General features: G+C 36.9%; 1 long non-coding RNA gene across 1 annotated transcript in view; it reads left to right on the forward strand.

The window, feature by feature from the left end:
• LOC141421385 (uncharacterized) overlaps nucleotides 1-23,525 on the forward strand; it is a 69,190-nt gene that overhangs the window by 38,312 nt on the left and 7,353 nt on the right. Inside the window, exon 3 of the long non-coding RNA XR_012445974.1 lies at nucleotides 21,555-21,657. This is a non-coding gene — a long non-coding RNA (uncharacterized lncRNA). The remainder of the gene's footprint in view (nucleotides 1-21,554; nucleotides 21,658-23,525) is intronic.

Raw genomic sequence — 23,525 nt, forward strand, 5'->3', positions numbered from 1 at the left:
GGCCTCATTCATTCAACTAGTATTTACTGAACGGATTGTATGGAGCAGGTGTGGACCAGGCACTGAGAATAAAGCTGAGAACTCAGTGTTGTTCAACTGAAAAGAGGTTAAGCCTTGGCTTCCTCCTTTGCCTTCGGGTGAAGAGAAAGTGGGTAAATGGGATCATAAAACCAACAATATTTGGAAGTGCAAATAATTTCATTTATAAAACTTTTTTTTTTGCTTTCAGGTCCACAAAGCAAAGTGGCTGATTGACATAATTCATGTGGATTGATTTGGATCATCTGCACTTTTTATTCTTTCCTCTATAACTAGTAAACCAGATTTGCATCTATAGAATGGGCACTGTGATTTTCATGTTTAGATCACAAAATTACTGCAAGTGCTGTCAATGTCCTTTGTAAATTATACAGTGCTACAAATGCACACAAAACTTTTGAAAGTCGGCTTTATAATTTGTAAAAGAAATTTACATCTGAATCTTTTTAATGACTATTTTGCTCCAAATTTATAGATAAAGAAACTGATAAGCAGCCTAATCAACAAGATACGGTTTAATAGATCCAAACATAAGTTTGGAAATCCAGGTTCAAAGTCCTAAGTTTCAAGGATTCAGCTGCCTTTTAAAATCTCCTAACTATCCTTGATAATTTGCATGACTTTTATGAAAATTTTGTAGACCATGGTGAAAAATAATTTTCTATTTTTGGCAGATTATTTCAGAATGTGTGAAGAGACTCAGTTACTTGGGCACCTACCAAGAAGTGGCATCACTTGAAACAAACCTCCAACACCTCTGCAAAGCAGAGGTTGTAATTTTCATATTACAAATGATAAAATAGAGATTTGTGGATTTATTTCTGGTCCAAGGTCACAAAGTGTGATTGGAGCGCCCAGCCATTCTTTGGCAACATGGCCCCTTTGCAAACCTCAGTTCTCTGGGCAGCACAGCCCCATCTCTGAACTCTTTTTTATGATGCACTGCGTTTTTCTGGTCAAAAGTGCCCAGTGGGGATATATACTGGAGGCAATTTAGCCAAATATCCTTTTTAGCAAATGATTTATTTACTGCTGCTAGGACAGCATTTTCTCCTAATCTTTCTCTGGCCCTCTTTGTTGCTTCCTGTCTTTCTTGTTCATTTCTCGCCAGGAAACCTCTTATCTTTGCTGATTTGGGGCCAGTACATCTTCTCCCCATAGAAAACCTGAGGCTAATAGGCACCTAGAGTAAAAGCAAAGCTTAAGGCCACTCAGAGCACAACTGTCTCCTCTTGTGATAAATAAGTTATTTTTTTCCTTAAATTCCCAAGTGCGATGTCTCCTAATGACCTCTTCCCCTCACACAAGCCATTTTTTTCTTATATGTCTGTCCTTCTGCCAACCAAAGACAATTGAAAAAACTAGGATGATTTGGGGACTAGGAAATAATTTTGATACAAATCAGCATGGTCTCTGCATGGTGTACTTTGTGCATTTGTCCCTCCATATCAGTGGGTTCCTCATCTATGGATTCAGACAATTACATATCAAAAATATTCAGAAAAAATTTCATTCACACTGAACAGGTACACACCTTTTCTCTTGTCATTATTCCTTAAACAACACAATATAACACCGATTTGCATAGCATTTGTTGTATTGGGGATTATAAGTAATCTAGAGATTAGGTATATGCAAAAGCTGTCATTTTATGCAAGGGATCTGATCATCCCTGGAGTTTGGTTTTTGTGAGAAGTCCTGGAAAAACCCTCCTGTGGATACTGAGTGACAACTGCATTTGCTTATCTGAGAAGTTGCATTTGAGAGAAAGCAGGGTATATTAGACACTCATGAAAAAGGGAAAAGGCACACAGCGGCCTTGAGCTCATATACCTTCTTTTTATGTGTTCAGAGGGATTATGAGACTAGTCCATTGCAGACAGAATCAAAATTCACTGGAGGCTTTAAAGGCTTTCCTCTCCAACACCCTACATTCAAGATGAAAAGTAAGACCTTGCTAATAAAGTGTGATGGAGGTTAGGTGATTGAACAAGGTATTGTAAGTCACCATGACTTCCTCCCTCACACCCTCAGGTCTTTGCTCGAGTGTCACATTCTCAGTGAGGCCATTAGTATCCTTCCTAGCTAAGTTGTCCCTCCAATACTCTGTGTCTCCCTTTCTTGCTTATTTCTCCGTAACATTTATCACCATCAGACATATTTGAAATTATTCTTATGTATTTACTGTCTCTCCTTGATTGAGAGTAAGACCCATAAGGTAGGAATTTTCAACTTCCTTGTTCACTGCTGTATTCCCAATGCCAGGAACAGTGCCTGACCACCAACAGATGTTCAATGACTACTTGATGAATGAATAAATGAATGAAGAGAGGAAGAGAAATTGGGTATCCAGTGGTGCGATCCATAAGGCTATTCCACACTTCCGGCTAGGTCATGTTTTTACAGTACAAAGCCACACATACATTTTGGATAGAGAAATTTGTATGAAAACAACTATTGAGTTCCTTCCCCAGTTAGGATGGCTCTTGATACTGAACCTATGAAATCAAGACAACACTTTATATTCTTTCTGTGCAATCTCCTCCCTTTGACTTTGATATTTGAGATTGTTTTGTATCTGGATTCTGACCTCAGATAGATGGTTTTGTCTTCTACATTTTTCTTCAGAGTTCTCATCCCTTCTGGATCTTTGACTCTTCAGCCTTATGTTCATATTTTGTTCTTTCAAGACCAAGCTGTCATCAGTTTTCAACAAGTACTGTCAAAGATTATCTGATTTTAATAATCCATCCTGGAAATGAGCTCACCCATGTTTTCACGCCAGCTTTCTGTTTTGACTTCCATTCAGTACTTTTGTTTTTCTACTAAAATACAAAGAAAGACAATTTTAGTAGGTTTGTAGACTAAAGTTAATTTTTAGCAAGCCTACTAGATTCATATTTTTGTGAAGCTTAATTAATAAACTTTAAAAGGAGAAACTAGCTTCTTTCAGCAATTTGTAGAGTGAACTCATCTTCATGTCTGTCTTAACATCTTTCAGGCCTTATTACATCCAAAGGGTCTGGGAAAGAGCAACTTATTTTTCACATCTCACTTTTTCTTATCTAATTGTCACATTGCTTCTTCTTTTTACATCCTTTTGTTGAGTCTTTGAAGCAGCCAGGCTTTCTTCCATAAGCCATGCAATTGGCTTCCAGTGAGGGAACTTTGGTTACTCAGGCTGGGCTCATACACACAGCACAGAACTTTCCTACCTACTTTTGTCTTTCCCTTTGTTCCCAGATTTGCTTCTAGGCTTGTTTTATTTCTAAAATTTTCAGCTTAATCTCCAGTCTCAGATCTCAAGCTGAGCTGACCTCTTGTCTTGCAAACATACTTAACAAAGCAGAGTAAGAAAGAAACTTCTTCAACATAACATGAAAAAGCATTTACAAGAAATTCCACAGCTCACATCATATTGAATGATGTAAAATGGATGCTTCCCCACTAAGATCAGAGCTTGATGAGATGTCCATGATTGCTATCTTGGAGGTTCTATCCAGGGCAATTAGACAAGAAAAAGAAATAAATGGTGTATAGATTAGAAAGAAAGAGATAAAACAATTAAAACCATGTCTACTCAAAAATGACATGATCTTGCACATAGAAAATGCTGGGATATTCACTAGAAATTAAAACTAACAAATGGCTTCAGCAAGGTTGTAGAATACAACTTTGATCAATCACAAAATCAAGCGTATCCCTACATAGTTACAGAGAATAATGGAAATGCAAAATTAAGAAAACAATTCCTTTCATAATAGGAAAATAAAAAAGTGAAAAACTGATACTGTGGACATTGAAACATATAGCAGAATTTACTGAAGATCTGAATATATGGAAAACATCCATATTCATTGACCATTGTTAGGATAACAAGTCTCCCTAAAATGGTCTACAGATGCAATGTGATCCCTCCCAGAATTCCAGATGATGTCTTTGTAGAAATTGACAAACTTTTATAAATTTGTATAGATTTGTGAGGATCCCTAAGAAAAGGAATAAAGTAGGACTCATGTTTTAAAATGTACTACAAAGCAGTGATAATCAAGACGGTGTGGTTTTACCACAACGATTAACATATAGATCAATAGAATAAGATGAGGGTCAAGAAATCAATGTGTGCGCAACTGATTTTGAACAAGGGTAACAAAGGATACTTTTCAAACATGGTGCTGGGACTTTTGAATAGTTTCATGTAAAAGGAAGTTGGACCCTAACTTGACAATATATACATAAATTAACTCAAAATGGATCAAATACTTAAACAGAAAAGAGAAAGATGTGAAATTGTAAAAGAAAAAAAAATCCCTTTTTATTTATTATTTTGTTTTGTTTTTGAGACAGGGTCTTGTTATGTTGTCCAGGCTGGCTTTGAATGTGCAGAACCCTTCCCTCTGCCCTTTGCGAGAATGTCCTTATTTTTGAAGGGTATTTTGAATGTATATACAATTCTTAGTTGACCTTTGCTTTCTTTGAAATGATGACGACAGTGATGATATACTGAATTTAGGGCATTTTTTGCCCTGATTAATTTTCATATTTTTATGTCTAATACCTTTTCTTTTGTACTCTAAAAGTCTAATTTCATGTGCAAGAGGCTGTTTGAAATTACTCTAAATCTCACCATGGCTGTGACCATTATTTAAAAAAATGTTGTGGCCATTGCTAATCAGAATCCACCTTATCATTGATTTGTCTTCAAGTTCACTAACACTTTCTTCTGTTCTCTTTTGTCTGCTGTTAGTCTGCCCAGGTAGCTTTCTATTACTGATGCTTTTTCCTTGTGAACTTGATTTTTTTAGTTTGTTTGTTTGAGACAGGGTCTTGTTATGTAACCCAGGATGCCCTCAAACTCAAAATCCTACTTCCTTATCCTCCTGAATGCTAGGATTATAGGTACGATATGCCATATCATTTCATTGTTGAAATTCTCCATATATTTACTCATTATGCTTATATTTTCTTTTAAACTCTTGCATATATTTTATGGATCTTTGGAAATTCCTCTGTGCTACTTCTTTTGTTTTGTCTCATGATTATTCCCCTTAACTTCACTTACTAAATTTATTTGTTACATTTTTTTGCTTCTTCATGTCTAGAAAGATGCTGGCTCTGGCGATGCCTCATAAGAAATCTGAATTACATGGTATTTCTTTAAAAGCAAAACAGGTGAATTACTACCTACATCCTTTCATCCTGTCATGCTAGTTTATTTACTTTTGTTGGGGAGTCTTTTTTTTTTTCTTATTACTAGGCAATCTTGCTTACCTTAGGGGATATTCCTTGCTCCTAAACTGAATCTTCTCTGGAGTCTCAGCTGAGTGGTCAGGATACTCGATGTCTTTTTGCTCTGCTGGCCAGGACGTTCAGCATCTCTTTGATTTCTAGTTTATTTCATCTTCTAGTCCTATAGCAGCCACTGGTCTATGTTCAGTCTCTTCCTGTTCAGTCTTTTCCTGTTCATTTCCAGTCTAGCTTTCTGGTAAGACTTGCAATGACTCTCATGCAAACTTTTGACTCTTTGCACGTGCATAATTCCCTTGCCTTTAACAAACTTCTTTCAAATGCCTACACTCCGTGAACCCCATTCTCTGTTTGTCATCTCAGCTCAGTCTGATTGTGGCATTCGTCTTGGCCTCCTCAGCTCTACTACATTGTTAAGAACATGTGTTCAAGAGGAGTGAGGGTCATCAAAGCTTCTGATCAGGTTTTTTCCTTCTTATTAGGATCTTAGTCTTGCCCTTCTTTTTATCTAGTTCTTAAAACCAGTTGCCTCACTTAACATTACTACAAATTGCATTTTATGTAGGGTGGATAGATCTGATATAAATGTCTCTCGTGTGGTCATGATAAAAGCAGCATCCAATGAGTTTTTATTTTCTACAAAGTTGTTTTAATTCTAAAAGTTTGGGTGTATTTTATTTATGCTCCTTATTTCCTGACAATGTCTGATTTTCTGGTTTTCACATCCCATGAAAGCTAAAACTACCAAGAGAAGATGGAATTCTCAATACTGAAACTTGAGAGGAAGTCTTCATGATGAAGTAGAAAGACCATGGGACTGGGGACCAGAAAGACACAAATTTAAACTCAAGAGCTCCTTTGTGAACAAGTGAAGTTTTCTTTACTACTCAAAATTTCATCACCTTTTGTCTATGAATAAAAATATCTCTGTCTTTAGAATGGTGGTAATGAGATAATACACACTAAAATACTTTGGAAGCATTTTCATACTGGACACAGGAAATGTGAACAGAATGAGTCTTTGGAATACTTTTTGAATGCAGATCTAGCAGCATTGGGGCCTACCAGATGGTCTTCTTAGGATTCTCATTTTTGAGGAAAGCAGCAGAGAACAATGTTGAGTTTAAATTCCAGTGTAACTTCGCAGTAAGTTGAATTGGAAAATGTTTACACATATTCATTTCTAAGCCATTAGGTTAAGCATGCAAAGAAAAAATAAGTTCCCATTCTGCTACTTTCTGGGAGGATATTTAACCTTTGGGAATTATGCTACTAAGAACCCTCAGGCTCATGAAAAATGTAGCTATTTACAAATTGAACATCAGAGACTTCTTCCATAGCTGCTGTTTTCCTCAGACCTTCCGGATTGGAAAAGCCAAGTTTTTCTTGGCCAAGCAGGTTGCATTTGTTAAAAACAAGAAAATAAATAAAAATCAAAAGCAATGAAGTATAACACGAGGCTGAAAATCAGTTAAGGTACATTCTAGTCTCAGTGTGGTGTAGTCTTGGCTCTTTCATTTTACATATCTGGGACTAAAACAACTGACAAAAAGGACTTGTGCTACTTCCTGCTGATCAGGGAGTTTTTCCAAGCATCACTTCTTCCTTCCAGTTTCAATGTGCTCACCTTTCTCAGGTGTCCTGGATTCTATCCGCCAACCTGCAACTGGTCTCCTCCATTTAGATCACAATTTGGATGGAAGATGTGCTTCACATTTTGGGTCATTTTCTGCTGATGCTGCTCTCTAATTGCCCTTCCTGGCTTGATATTCTGCAGCCTCCTAATGTATGATCCTCTGTGTCAATGTTCAAACTGGGCTTTTGGTAATGTTGCCCAGTCCAATATGCCTAGCCTCAACTCTGGTCTTACAGATGGATTGTTATCTTTATGTTCTAGTTCTATCTGCTTCAGGAAACAGTCCCAGTGGCTCAGAGTTGTAAATGATTTCTCACTTTTCCAAAATATAATCATAGCTTTTCTCACATGTGAAACTTAACACACTTTCATCCATGTCTTTTCTTCCCACTGTACTGTGAATGAGGTAAGATCAAAAATATAGTATCTATACAGGATTATTTTTTTTGTGTGTGTGGTACTCGAGTGAAAGGCTTCATGTTTGTGAGGCAGGTGCTCTACCACTTGAGATATGCTCCATATATGATTTGTTTTTGCAGCTTCTCACTGCCAGTCCATGCTGGCAGTGCTCATCAGACGATTTTGCAGGCAGAGCCTCATTTATTGGAATCAGAGCTAGACTTTCTTCTCATTTCTGTACATGTGCTTATGCACAGGTTGTTGCAAATCTTGGTAATGCTCTTTTGTTCCTGATAACTGTCTCCATCACCTGCATGTCCCACCCTATCACTCTCATGGATCTGTCTTTTACACTTGCCTCACATATATTTTACCCTTTAACCATGAGGCTCTTAACTCTATGATGGCAGGAACAGAAACAGATTATTCATCACATTATCCCTATTTGCAACAGTGCTTCCATATTTTATTAAAAATAAAATAAATGTTCTGCAGGTGAAACAAACTTTTATTAAGTGACTGAATGGACAGGTAGAGGCAAAGGTTTACTGTTTTCACCAATGATCATGGCAAGGTCTTGGCATATTGGCCACCCAAAGAGTTTTGATTCACTTTGGAAAGATCGACCAAGACTTGCAGAGTCTTCTCAGCTCCTACAGGCCTCTTGATGTCAGAAAATTGCTCTCTCTGCAATGAAAGCAGCAGGCATCAAGTCTACAAGTCTGTACATAAAAGGATCTATTATCCCTAGAGCCAAATGTCACTGCTGGAGTGGCTTCCAAATGCTCCCCAAAAGAACATTATTAATAAGAGTAATGACAATAATAGTGATCATAATAACACATTTTAAAATTTAATTCATGTGTCACCCACGATCCACAGCTCTGGGAAGGAATCATTCCCACAGCAAAAGGGAAGGAATAAAACAAAACTTCAATCAAAAGGAAATATTATACAATTTGGATCCAGAGCATTAAACTCCTTTGTGGGGATAGAAAAGAAAAGGACCTCATTAGGTTTCAGACTAAAACTTTGTGTGAGAGATCTGGATTTCAGAGACTGAACAGAGAGAGGAGGAAATATATTAATAGTGTCATTTCAAGATTAGTAGTCTTCATCATTTGAACTTAAAACATGTAAAATTTGAATCTTCAAACCCTGAAGGAGGCACAGAACAGATCTGTTTCGGGGCTGTCTGACTCCAACCACAAGATTGAATGGGTTGAAGGGTCAGTGGCCCAGACATTGCCTACACACAATGATCAAACATTTGGGGCAGTGAAAAAAACCCCATAAACTAAATGTTTTAATGGTTGTTAGAATACTTGAATTATTTTTGCACATATTAGAATTTAATGTTTCTAAAATGATAATAGCTAAAAAGAAGAATAGCTTTAATTTATCATGGCATTGTTGGGTGTATTGACCCTGGAAGTCTGATAGGTTGTATCTGGGTCATGTGTCCTCTGATCACTGTGGGATCTTGAATGTCATGTAAATTCTCTAAACCTCTATTTCATATTATTGATTAAGAGCAATAGCATTTTGTATTAGTTGGAGTTTTCTAGAGAAACAAAACTACTTAGAAGACGCATGATCTTCTATTTGTAAACGGAAGTCCCAGAAAAGCAAGTAGTGTGATTAAGGCAGAGTACAAATATCTGAGAAGTAGGGTCACTGATGTCTCAGGATAGGAGAAGATGAACGACTTAGCTCAAACAGAAGCAAAATTCTCACTTTCTCCACATTTTTATTATATTGAGCTCCTCAGTGGAATAGACGATTCCTACTTCATTGGTTAGGGTGATTGTCTTTGTTCAATGTACTGACTCAAACGCTGATCTCTTCCAGAAATACCCTCACAGAAAGAAACATCCAGAATAATGCCTTATAGCCTGTCTAGGCACCCTTAATCCATTCCAGGTGATATATAAAACTAACCTTCAACCAGAGTTTAACTTAATAGGTTAAAAATGTGCTCCCTGACTGTTAGTATCTCTCATTCAATAAAAGTTACTGAGTACTATGAAATAGTTCATACTTGAAAACAAAATCATAAAGTAATTCATATACATAATAGCCAGATTTAATAAAACATTTGCAAAGCAGGTCTGTGTAACTGTTTTTTAATCCGAATGATTCTGTGGGCAAATTGATTTTTCAGGCTAAGAACTTAGAAGACAGGATTCTTGCCTGCCTGCTGTCTGAGAGTGGCATGGGACTTTGGGAAGTCGCCAGAGGCACATGGTTAATTATTTCAATATTAACCATTCTATATCCTTTCCAGGCCACAGTCTCCCCTAGGCTGAATTATAATTCAAGGCAACATTCTTTTACATGTGTTAATCCTTCTCATTTGAGTTAAACTTGAGTCTATATGCTGACCTTAATTTATAGCAGGTAAAGAACATATTTTTAAACAAAATATAATACATACATATGTTAAAACTCCCAACTATCAAAATATTATAGAATTAAACTTTCTTCCTCACCAAACTCTCATATCTCCCCTCATCAGCAGTTAATAGCTCCTCACTTACCCACCCATGAATTTTATTCTTTTAAATTTTTTCTTTTAAATATTTTAAAAATTGGTTTAATTGACATGACTACATATATATCACAAACACCTTTCCATCTTTCAAAATATGCTATAACAATAATATCCAAAATTACTGAATTTATATGTGCTAGTCATTTTTCTAAGCATTTTATACCCAATATTACATTTAATTTTCATACTAACTGGTTTATAAGTTTGTGGCTTGTCAGACTAGAAATCATCATGTAGATACCTCAAAAAACAAACACTAGAACTAGCATATAATCTAGCTGTAACACTTCTTGAAATATATCCCAAGGAATCAGTAGAGTTACCTGCACATTCATGTTTGTTAGAATACTATTCACAATAGCTAAGATATGGAATCAGCATAAGTGCCTACAAATGGATAAATGGATAAAGAAAACTCTTTCCATACAAAATAGAACATTATTCAGTCATAAAGAGCAAAAAATACGCTATTTGCAGATAAATGGAACTGAAGATCATCATGTCAGGTGAAGTAAGCTAGACTCATGGAGAGAGCAAGGGAGGATAAGAGAGAGAAACAGTGGGTACATATGATCAAAGTACATTATATGCACTTATGAAAATGTCATAATGAAACTCATTATTATGTATAATTATTATATAGTAACAAAACATGAATAAAAAGGTAATATATCCTCTCTGTGTTAGGTATAATTCATATCAAATAACTGAACTTATATATAAATACATACCAAATTTAAACCAGCAAATTGGCTTCTTCAAAACCACTATTCTTATTTGTTTTTTATGTTTTTGTCAATTAGTTTTGAGAGAAAGGTTTCTATCTTTTCTCTTCTCTGTACTCATTTTTTGTTATTGCTCCTTTTTCCTCTTCCTTATTGTTCAAATTTATTTTGAGGCTAAATTGTTTGATGCATAGAGGTTCACAACTGTTTTTATGATCCCCATGGATCATTCCTTTATTGTAATTTCTCTAGTTCTTTTTACTTATTTTGTTTACTTTGTTAGCTATCAATGTGGCTATGTTATCTTTCTTTTGGTTAATAATTGCCTTTTGTGTGTTCTTCCATTATTCTACTTGGAAACCTTCATATGCTGATTTCATTCTCATCAGGCCCTTTCTTCTATTAAATGTTGTATGTCTACTTCCTGTCTTAAAACTCTTTCAGATCTTCCAGTCACACATACACCAAAATCTGAAATCCTTATCATGGATTACGAGTTTCAACATAATAGGCCCAAGCTACCACTCCAACTTTGTTTCCTACTGATTCCTTCCTCACTTTCTACCCATCCATTCTGGACAACTTGATTCCTACAGAACGTGGTAAGAATGGTTTTCCTCCAGACCTTGCCATTGCTTTGTCTTGTGACATTGTTTGCCTGCATTGTACAGTTGTCCTCAGGATCCCTCTGTTATGTAATGCAGCTCTCAGGTCATTCTTGGCATTCTTATCTGACATGGAGACCCTTGCTCCAAAATCACTTGCTTTAGTTTTCAAAAAGACTTTGTTACCTAGGGCTTCTTATTATTTCCCTGGGCTGTGTTTCTTTCCTTACCAAGTTGTGGTGAACTGCTTAAAACAAAGAAATTTATTTTCTTACAGTTCTGGCAGTTTGAAGTCCAAAACTGAAGTGTTGTTATAGCAATGCTTTCTTGGAAAGCTCTAAGGAACAATGCTTCTGTGCCCTTTCCTAGCTTCTTGTGGTTGCTGGGAGTCTGTAGTTTTCTTTGACTTGCTGATGCATCCCTCCTGTCTCTGTCTCAGCTCCTCTTCGTTTAGGTCACTATCATAAGATTTAGAGTTTGTCTTAGTTGAATTTGATTATCAGCTTCATTTAACTAACTATCTATAAAGACCCTATTTCCAAATGAGGTCAGATTATGAGGTTCTGGATGGATGTGAAATTTTTTTTGGGGGGACACAGTTCAACCCACACAAGACTTATTTCTGTTGGATACTAAATATTCATTTATTTACTATTGTTATGATCTAGTAAAATTAATTCCATGAGGGTAAGAAATTAATCTGTTCATTGGTGTATGTTCTGTTCATCAGTGCTTTATGGATGAATAGTCATTATTTGTTGTTCTTTGATAAATATGAACTTGATAAATAACATATATGAAAAATAAGTCTGAAGATCCAATATTTATCATGATTAGGCAGATATTTGCAGTTATTTCTGCATTTTATTTTTTATTTCATATTTAATGCTTTTATTGCTTTTTTACAACACTCCTTTTTCCATTGCCTGCTAGAAAGTACGGATTTTGTCTAAATGTATTTCCCTTTTTTGTTTGGAAGTAAAACATCATTTACTGTGATCCTTTCATGACTCCCTTGCAAAATGCCTGTGTAATAGGCATTTTTAAAAGTCTAATGTTAATCAATGACTGTTTCTTCTCCTTCACAAAACAATCTATATAAGTCTCACATTCCTTTTAAGTCAATATAAATTGTCGTCAAAATTTTTATTCTTATAATTAATGCTTACTCAAGTTTATGTTATCTGATATGGGACACTGGGCTTCTCAAAGAGTATAATTAAAAACAAATAAGTAAGAAACACCTCTAAGGCCAATGAATCCAAGCCAAGATTCAAATACCTTCCTAAAAAGAGGAAATTTGTAGCTCATGGCACTAGAAAGAGGAAGGATGTACAGCAGCCTGACACAAAAGACATTTTAAAGTCCACACATTTACCAATTTTGTTTACCTGTGCTTATTCTATTCTTTCTCTTTGCCTTTGAATCCTTTATCGTATAATACATTTTTAATGTAACATTTTTGAATAAGAGCCTATGAGAATTGATTCAAAGATGTCTTAAAGTTGCTCTCACTTTTGAATGGTAATTTATCTGGCTGTAGAATTCTGAGTTGCCAGTTATTTTCCCCAGTTTTTTGAATATAGTATTTCATTGTTTTCTGGCATTTGTTGTTGATGATGAAAAGCCCACTGACAGTGCATTTGTTTATTCCTGGAATCATTCTGTATTTTTTTTCTGGTTGTTTTTCTTTGATGTGCTATAGTTTCTGCTTTTTTTTCTTTTATGGTGAAACTAGTACTTGTCTTGCTAACAACTTGTCATCCATCAAGCAGGAGATGCATCTTTCTTCAATACTGAAAACCTTCTCACTCATATTTCTTCTGAAATAATCTCATATTCTCTCTTCCTTGAACTCCTCTTTGATGTATGTTAGATTTTCTTAATCTTCTAGCTTCCTCTTTGTTACTCACTTCTCATTTCTATCTCTCCAATGTTCATGACAGTATCATTACATCTTTTCTTTCATATTGAAATGTTATTTCAATCATGAAATTTATTGTTTAAATGTAAAAGTTTACTGGTGAACATCTTATTTTGGACATTTTCAAATCTGTTACTTTTTTTTGCTAATCATTTAAAAAAATTATTCATTTATTCACATGTGCATACATTGTTTGGGTCATTTCTCCCTCCTGCCCTCCTCCCCCTCCAGTTCCAGGCAGGTCTTGTTCTGCCTTTATTACTAATTTTGTTGAAGAAAAGACACAAGCCTAATAAGGAAGACAAAGAGTTTTTGCTAGTTGAGTTGAGGGTAGCTGTACAGAAATATTCCTAGCATTACTTTTGTGTACACGTGTGTTATGACCCTATGGCAGATCTGCTACTTTTAACATTGCATGACTATTATTTTTTATGTTTTGACTTTAATCTTGATCTCTTTAAATGCATTTATTTAATAGGTTTTTTTTTTAGGTTTTTAAGATTGGGTTAGACTTGTCATGGCTATTTTCAATTCTTCTGACTTTTTTTAAAAAGTAGGTTATATTCATTGTACAGGGGATATTCATAGTGGCAATTACAAATAAGCTTATATTGTACGTTGGTTACATTACCCCCACTGTCTCTCTCCCTGCCTCATTTAAAGTAGTTGCAAGAGGTTTCTTAGTTCTGTTTCACAGAGGTATATGAAGATCATCAGCCTTATACCCTCACCTTAATCTCCTCCATTCATCCTCCCCTGTTCCACAGCTCTTTCCCCCACCACACACTGTACCTATTTTACAGTCCTGTCTTTTATTATTAATATTTAAGTCGGTGTTCAAAGGGTTTCTCAGTGTATCCATGCTGTGAGTGTACTTTACTTTGGTCTGTTCCACCCTTTCCATTACTCTCCATTTTCCCTTTACCTCCCACCTCCCACCTCCCATTTCCCACGGCTTTCAATACACATCATCATATCCTCTACCTTCCCAGATGGTACGTTTTATGAAATTGTTGATGCTCTGTCATTCTCTTTTCCTGTCCCTCTTTCCCCAAGTTCCATAGAGTAGTTCCACTGTTACAAATATGTTATACATATAAGTTTGTATATGATCGTGCTTGTTTTTGTGTGTATGTTTATCATTTGGATCTATCTTCCACATATGGGAGAAAACATGCGGCCTTTAGTTGTCATATTCACTGTAACTTATGATTTTATCATGGTAGCTTGCTTCTTTATTCTGTTATAATAGTTTTTATTATTGTTGAGCTTTTCTTTTAAAACTAACTTTTCTCCATCCCCTGCCTCCATGGGAGCGTCTGTGACTTTCCTAATTGTTTCTAGTGGAGCCTGAGGTTTTCTATGTTAGTAGAATGATTTTATGTGAATTTATGAATTTAATGGCTCAGGCTTGGATTTCAGTTTCTCATTGATGCCTTTTAGGTACATCCAATTCCCTTGATGGAGTTGAGCATCCCCACAGTGAGCCGAGATTTTCATGAAAGGGTTAGGACAGCTCTTCAGGACTCTGGAGTATATATAAGTGCTCTGCTTTCACAACCTAACACCAAATCTGTGTCTTCCTATAGAGTAGAACCCCTTCTCTCACTCCCTTGATACACATCTTGATCTGAAACCTTGAGGGTACATGCTTCTTCTCTTATAACTGAGATCTAAGAATTCCCTTCTTTTCTTCTTAGTTCTCATCTGTGTCCAATAGTTGTTATACTTTTTGCATACATAGTATTTTGGTAACAGAAAGGACTCATCAATACTATTTCAAACAGTCTGTGTTGTTGGAAGTCTCCTTTCTGCTTAGTATAATCTCAAGGATTATACACGGTATTCATGCAGACCTTGTGATATTTTTACATAATCACTGGGACTCAAGGACAGCCTGCAAATCACACCTGGCAGATAACTGAAAGCATTGCTTGGTGTGGTCAGAGAAGTCTCATAAAATGGAGTTCAATAAGGACCTCCTGTAACAAAAGGAGATTTAAAGTTTCTCACTTGTTTTCTATTGCTTTGTTCTCCTTATTATTATCTGATATGAACAGGTTTGGTTTTGAAATTAGGAAAACTATCTTAGCATGATCAGCACAAGCATTAGGCTTAGATTGTTGTCCACAGGCTTGGTGGCATCCTGCAGCTACCTGCCCTTTATCCCTGATCCTGACACTGCATTTTTGCAGCATGCAGAGTTTTATGTTTGAACAAAGCAGTCCTTGACCCTGGCTTTTCTCTTGTTTCCACCCCCTAAAGTTGAGATTGGATTTGATACTTGGCTGTTCTTCCAAGAATATGTCTTTGCTGAAGAGTTTGCATGGATAAAAAGACAGCACTTCATTAGGAAGAGTTTCCTCTGAACAGCAGGGATGGTTCCCAGATGCTGAATTTCAAGCATGTCTCTTCTCTCCTGGCAAATGCACTGGGGTCTTACCAAGACAATAGCATCTTCTTCCCTTTTCCTCCCCTGCCTGTAGTCTGGCAATGTCATTTGAAGGAACAGCTATGAACCAGGCATACCTCTTCATCAGGTCTAAGTGAATTAAAAAATTTTGTCCAAAATATGAGATGATTTGAATTCTTTATCATTGAACAAGAGAAGCTTGAACCAGTTCATCTGGAGCAGAAGGGAGCCAAAAAGCTCCATCACAGATGTGCAAACAAGTTTTTGCACAATGTCCTCTTTTCCAAAGAAATGAACAGATACAAGAGGGAAAGGTCTCCATGGCTGCTGAGAAGTGTAGTTAGTGGATTCTAAATGTAAAAGGTTTTCTGTAGCCAGAAATTACTCAAGCTACCCACTCTGAGGTCTCTAAAATAAGTGTTCCTCTTGGGGTGAGAAGTTGTATCCCATTCCTTATCCCCAATGGTGAATGAGATCTGACTGAATATTCTTGTATTCTTCATTTGTTATCACTTTAACCAGCAAATTTTAGTTGAATGTGTGCATGCCATGAATACAACTATAATTATTATTCTCCCATGCAGTCTAGTGTAGCCAAGTGACCATGTTCTGGACAATAGTAAGCAAGTAAAAGTATTCTGGATGATTTGTAGGAAATATTTCAGATGGCAATGTGAGTTTGTTCTTCCTCTTCCTATTATCTGGGAGACATGGTATCTGGTACTTAGGCAGCCAACTGGAACTCTGAAGTAGAAACTGTGTGCTGAGGGTGGCAAAGCAACAAGGTAGAAGAAACCTGGGACTTGACAAATTTAATCTGCCCTACACTGCCAATTTCCATACCTCTTTTATGAGAAAAGATAAGTTTGGATACTCTGTCATTCTCAGATATACTTCATCTCAAGTTGATATTTCTTCTTCTTCTTCTTCTTCTTCTTCTTCTTCTTCTTCTTCTTCTTCTTCTTCTTCTTCTTCTTCTTCTTCTTCTTCTTCTTTCTTCTTCTTCTTCTTCTTCTGCAGTACTGGAGCTTGAACTCAGGGTCTTCACTTTGAGCATTCTTCCAGCCCTTTTTTTGTGATGAGATTTTCTGAGATAGGGTCTTGCAAACTATCTGCCCAGTCTGGCTTCCAACCATGATCCTCCTGATCTCTGCCTCCTGAGTAGCTAGGATTACAGGCATGAGCCACTAGCGCCCGCCTCTGATATGTCTTCTTTTAACAGTAGGTGTTGCATTGCTCCATTTCATCATTTAGTAGCATTTGTAGAATAGGTCAAAATAGCTAAGAATGTATTCATTCAAGGTCCTCATCAACAGATGCATGGAAAAAGAAAATGTGGTCTATACATGTACAATGGAGTATTATTCAGCCATAACAAAGAATGAAATTCTATCATTTGTAGCAAAATGGATGGACCTGGAGGATATTTTGTTAAGTGAAATAAGTTAGGCATAAAGAGACAAGCACTGCATATTTTATTCTCCTATGTGGAAGCTAAAAAGTCATACAAAGAGCTAATTAAGTTAGAATAACACAAGTATAAAATATATATTCTATTAATATGTTGCAATGCAAATTTTACAACTAATTTAGAAAGAATGCCATTTTGAGAATAATTTGCCCAACTATGACTTCAGACTGGGGAAAAGTAGTTCTTTAATTATAAACTAGACAAATCTAGCCTGTGAAACCTTGTTTGGGGGGGTTGGATAAAATGAACTTTCAGAAAGCAATGAGGAAGAAAATGATCATTTATTTATGTGCCTCTTGCTTCTTGGCATTTTGCATTTGCATTTGTTTGATGTACTTGTCTATTAAGAAGTAAAGACACTGTTTTCAATATAAGGCAGAAAGTTCTTATGAAGAAAGGGTCACTGTGCCAAGAGTTCAATCCCTGTGAAAAGTCCTTCCACCCCTGGAGAAGTGTGAATCTCCAGGGATCTAGATCAATGCAAAAGCCAAAGAGCTGTCCAGTTTCCTTTCCTGTTGCGTTTGTGAAAACCTCTTGTTGATAACAGCCAGTGAATTGCCTGTTGACCATGAAAAGAGATTTTTCCATAACCCATATTCTGCTTGGCTCTCTCTCTCTTACCCGTTTGTGGGATCAATATCTTGCTCAGTTTCTTAGGACATTTGCCATTCCTTAGGAGTAGAGCATGGTGCCAGAATCTCTGAGGGCTGGTGATGGTGTGAGGGAAGGTTTTCACATTTCATCATGGTGGCTGTCTTAGGATCTTCTGTCAGCTGAGGCAGTGGCAGACACTAATTCCAGTACTCTGGTCTGTTGAATGTCTTTTCTTCTGAACTTCATGATTCCAGAAGACAGAATCACTCCTGCTTTAACCATTGTTCCATTTTCAGTTCCTACCACAATGATCCAAGAGTAGTAAATGTTTAAAGGATATTTATCAAATGATCCTTTTATCTTCAGAGTGAAGTTCAGACTCTTTTGTATGACATTTAAGACACTTCCAAATTTGGCTTCAGCTTTTTTTACCCTCTTTACTGAGCAATGAAACCTCTGATTCTTACTTGGAATACACATAGAGAACCTGAGAAATAAAGATGACATGGATTGGACTCATCACCACTGATGATTCCCATCACCACATCTTCCTAAATGGTTGCACTTTTGGGCAAGTCATGTGGGCAGCATGGTTGGATTCAAAGGCTCTTTGACTTGCTAACATGCTACTTGGCTGAATCTTTTTACATTTGAGGTCAGCTTTTTGAAAAAAAGTCCAGATTCCTAGTGATAAAAAGTGCTTCTGTTTGACATATGGGCTATAGAATGTCTGAAATATGATGTGTTTTCAGGCGAGGCCATAATGAATAATTGCTTCTTATTTTTATGTTGTGCAAAGACTCACACTGAGCTTATCCATTTCTTGTCTGTGGGTTTGGTCTCTGAGGCAGGTAGTAGAAGATAGGCATTTGCAAGGGGCCTGACATCTTTGATGAATCCGAGTATGTCCCTATGTTGCCGGAGACCTCAGGAAAATAAGAAAATCAGGGCTGCTCTCAGATGAGGAAAGTAAGGTGGGGAGGCAGGCAGCAGACTCCACCTGGTATTGTGGTATAGGCTGTTTCATGACTTCACATTCTGATGTTGTCATTGTCTAAAAATATGTTCTTGAGTTAGTTAGGGAAATGAATTTCACTGACTATTTTCCTAATCTGTAAGACGCAAATGCTACTAAATGTGTGTCAATGTCCACACATAGGTGAACAAATCTTATGTAACTGGGAGGTGCCATAGAAATGGAAGTTAGATCATTCACTAGCTGGGCCCTTGCCCTCTTGCTCGAGGAATGCTAGACCCTTTTCCTTCTTTTTATTCAAATTTGACTTTCAAAGGAAAATCAATTCTTTTCTCCTTAAAGATTTCATCTAGAAATCATTCAGTCTAACCAGCAAAGGTAATGAAACCACCATCTAGAGATTTCAACTGATTTGTTTGCTCAAGGTGTTGTATGCACAGCTGGCTCACACAAAGCTTATACAGGAACAGCTGGTGCATGGAAGAATCAAGGTTGCACTTCAGGTCTTTTGCAGTCTCAAAACTGTAGTTTTGCCCATCTGTACTATGATGTAAGCTGGACTGGGAAGCCAGGGAGGGATAGGGAAAGACAAAGTTTCCTTGGGTCAAATGTTAGGACATACTTAGCTGCATGCAATTACAATTATTCTCTTCTTCAGAACCTCAAGGAATATGAGAATGTTCTTCTTTTTTTTTTTAATTTTTAATTTTAATTATTTATTTATTTATTTATTTATTTATTTATTGTTTTATTATTCATATGTGCATACAAGGCTTGGGTCATTTCTCCCCCTTGCCCCCACCCCCTCCCTTACCACCCACTCCCCCCCTCCCTCTCCTCCCCACCCCCTCAATACCCAGCAGAAACTATTTTGCCTTTATTTCTAATTTTGTTGAAGAGAGAGTATAAGCAATAATAGGAAGGAACAAAGGTTTTTGCTGGTTGAGATAAGGATAGCTATACAGGGCATTGACTCACATTGATTTCCTGTGCATGTGTGTTACCTTCTAGGTTAATTCTTTTTGATCTAACCTTTTCTCTAGTTCCTGGTCTCCTTTTCCTATTGGCCTCAGTTGCTTTTAAGGTATCTGCTTTAGTTTCTCTGTGTTAAGGGCAACAAATGCTAGCTAATTTTTTAGGTGTCTTACCTATCCTCACCCCTCCCTTGTGTGCTCCCGTTTTTATCATGTGTTCAAAGTCCAATCCCCTTGTTGTGTTTGCCCTTGATCTAATGTCCACATATGAGGGAGAACATACGATTTTTGGACTTTTGGGCCAGGCTAACCTCAGTCAGAATGATGGAGAACGTTCTTCTTAAAGAAGCTCAGTCACTTCAACTCATTCATTCAAGTTTTAAACAAATATTTATTGAGTCCTATTATATACTAAATGATGTGTTAGGCCTGGTGTGTGAGGTATAATGAGTCAATCAAGGTTGCTGCCTTCATAATTGTTGGAAAAAGCTAAACCATTTTCTGGATGCAGTTGTATAGAAGTTATGTGAAGTAGTACCTCTATTGGGAAGGTTGTACTCAATTTGAATTTTTAAAAGATAATTCTACTTCTAGTAATTCATTCTAAGGAAAAAATGCAGATTGAATAAATATCTATTTTAAAGGATTTTTTCAGCATTTATTTTAATAAACAAATAGAGAACTACTTAGATGTCCATCAACAGGGAAAAGTTTATGTCACTGGTAGCATCTCCACTGAATGACACATTATTCTGCCATCATTCAGTATGACAATGTGATCCCAATTTGGTGAAAAAAAAATGGTGACTCCTTATGGATGAAATAAAGACAGGAGGGATATATTAAATTGTGCTGAGTCCAAGTTGTTAGAGGGTTTCATTGTTATTGTTGGACTATGGTTGATGCTTGGCTTGAATAATCTTTTCTTCTGCATGATTTTAAGAAATGATCTGACTCCCCTGAGCCTTATTTCTAAAATAGGAACAAAGGTGACCTTGCAAAGCTGTTGTGAATTTTAAATGAGATAATGTATATTAAAGAGTGCTCAGCACTACCTGCTCCAGAATTAGAAGTTATTAATGATCAGTTTATCTATATTATATTCTAAGGTATCTACAATTAATATAGATTATTCATTAATCAGAAGAAACCTAAAGTATATTATAAAGAGAAAGGCTCTTAGTATGTAACTCTCACATAATGGGTAGCAGATGTTAGCTAAACAACCACACAATGTCAATGACAGGAGGAATTGTTGTAAGTTTATTTTTCTCAATGGAATACATCATAAGGAACCCTAATATAAACCTTAAGATCCTCATTTTCCAGAGAGATTAGTATCACAGGGCAGAGTTAATAGCCAATCAGTATACTGTCAGTTCCATACTGGAATGAATGCAGCTTTGACAGGCAGTGACTTCCCTGTTGACTGGAGGTCATCTAGCATGGGACAGGAGCCCATTTATCCATGAGGTTGTAGAAGAATTTCTTGCTCTTCATGGGTGTTGGGCTGGGCTGGTTCTTTTCCATCCTTCTGATGGTATGAATTCATGAGATTCCAAAAAGGATTTTTGTCCTTTGTCTCTTCCTAGGAACTGCCACAACTGCACCAGGTTCCTTTGAAAATTACAAATATGACACTTGTTCCTTCCCCTTCCATTGTTGCCCAACCCTACTCAAAGGAAAGGGATGACCTCATGTTGCACCAGGGGCTCTGGATGCAGATCTTTATCACACCATAGAAGCTTCTCTAGCACTGGTTCCATGGCCAGAACTCAGAGAAGCAGCTTGGACTTCACAATGGGAAATGCCACTTTAGATCTTGGTCACTTTACTCAAAAGTGAGAAATTTTGCAAGCTCTTTTGCCTGGGTATTATCATCTGTAAAGTAGGAGAATTTAGCATGGGTTTTGTAGCAGAATTAAATAAAGATCAACTGAAAATACTACAGTGTTTTCTTGTTCATAAATGACTCTTGCCTTTTGTTTTACTCTTAGGCTTTCTAAATTGGAGGTCACCAAAAAAAAATTTGTGAAGAGTAAAAAGTAGAAAGAAGCAAAAAGAAAAGAAAGAAATATAAGCAAAACTCTCTCCTCTGAGGTAAATATAATTTCAACTTTATAGGTGGGGAAGCTGAGACCAAGAAGAATGAAATACTTTGTCTAAAGATGTTGGGTGGGAAAGGCAAGTGAAATATGGGCCAGTCCCATGTCTCAAGAACCAGAGGGGATGCTGTTTTTCTCACTTGTTCTAAATTTACACTAAATTAAAAAGAAGGGAAAAGAATCAAAATATATTTAATAATGGGTTATATTTAGAAAATTATGTTTTTAAAAACAGACTAAAGACATGTAACGGTCTTTTTTATATGTAATCCTTAGGGGATAAAAGTTAAAATCTAAATTTGTTGATCTTTGAATGTCAGCCTGAGGCCAAATGCCCTTTCTCTTTGCTGGCCTGCTCAATCATAATGATGGAGCATGGAACTTTCTGGTTGGAAATCAAATAGGAGCTGGCCAGATGCATTGGCAAAGGGTGGCTGGACAACTTTTCAATTAAAATAAATCACAGTGATTGAGTCATCATACGAACAGGGGTCTTGATGGCAGCAGAAAGAACATGCTGCTATGTTGTGAAAGGCTAGTGCCATATTGCATGGAGCATGAGGGATAAAATGACACAGGGCCAGCCCCCCATGGGGTTCCAGAAATCGCAGGAAATGTGCCATCACCATCATCAGGCAGTCTGAACCATGGATGTAGTATTGTTCACTGGGCCTCAGACCAGGCAGCAATTTGATTATGATTTGGCAAGCACCAGGTCTCTAAAGTAATTTCAAACCAGCCCCAATCGTAAGTGAGTATCGAGTCATAAAATGAAAGAGCTGGAATGGCAGCTATTCCAACCCCTTCATTTAGCACATGAACCAACCGAGACACATGGGCACACAGAAAGAGCAGGACTTAGAGTGAGTTGACATGTGCAGGGTTTTCATCTGTCTACCTGCTGGTCATGTAGCCTTGGGCATGTCTTTGAGTTGCCCTTGGTTCTTATGTGCTCATGTGTGTAATATGAGGACAACACTGTCTCTTCACAGAGTTGAGGGAACCAGAAACATTGGATGTAAAATCCTGAGCAGAGTCCCTGGCAAAGAGGAAGATCATAATGTCAGTGGTTAAAGCAACTTACCCAGGGACACACAGCTTAGAAATGGCACAGCCACACCATGAGGTGGAAATTCTAAATCAGTGTTCTTTCCATGACACCCCTCAAAAATTATACTGCAATCCATCGCATGGTTTAGGTAGCTTGGGGGGAAGTGTAGGAGGAATGTGTTTCTGTGAAGGAAGCATATCATAAAATCATTGAGTGTTAAGATGGAAAGGGGCCTGGATGATGTTTACTCTAACCCTTCATTTGACAAGCTCAGAAAAATGACTCAAAATCCACTATCTTCATCCCTTTCTGCATAGATTCTAATCCTTTCTAGACCTGCTCTCTGAGAAACGCTGAGCTGGTTTTCCTCACTGATAACTCAGATTAATGATTTCAGCATCAGTGTAACCCATCTCAGGGGGACTTGCTCCTTAACACAGTTATTACTTTAGGCTGAAAGACTCTTATGGTGAAATGAAAGGCGTTAATCAGTAATTTGAGGATTACTTCTAAGAACATTGTGTTATATCTATACCCAAGAAATGACTACCTTGCTCCTACAGTTATTGTCAGTCTTTCAGAATATCTAACATCCTAATTGTTTCAATAAACTCTAAGGCTCATTCACTTAATTGCTTATTTAGTTTATTCAGTTACCATATATTAAGGTTCTATAGGGTTCTATGTATAGCTATAGACCTAAGACAGAGAAGAATGAAACAAATCACTCCAGTTGAGTGGTATGTTAGGGCCTGTAATAGTTAATTTTGTGTTACTTTGACCAAATACTTAAGCAAAAAAAATTAATGGAG

The sequence above is a fragment of the Castor canadensis genome, chromosome 3 (genome assembly GCF_047511655.1).
Source record: "Castor canadensis chromosome 3, mCasCan1.hap1v2, whole genome shotgun sequence".
Classification (NCBI taxonomy): Eukaryota; Metazoa; Chordata; class Mammalia; order Rodentia; family Castoridae; genus Castor; species Castor canadensis.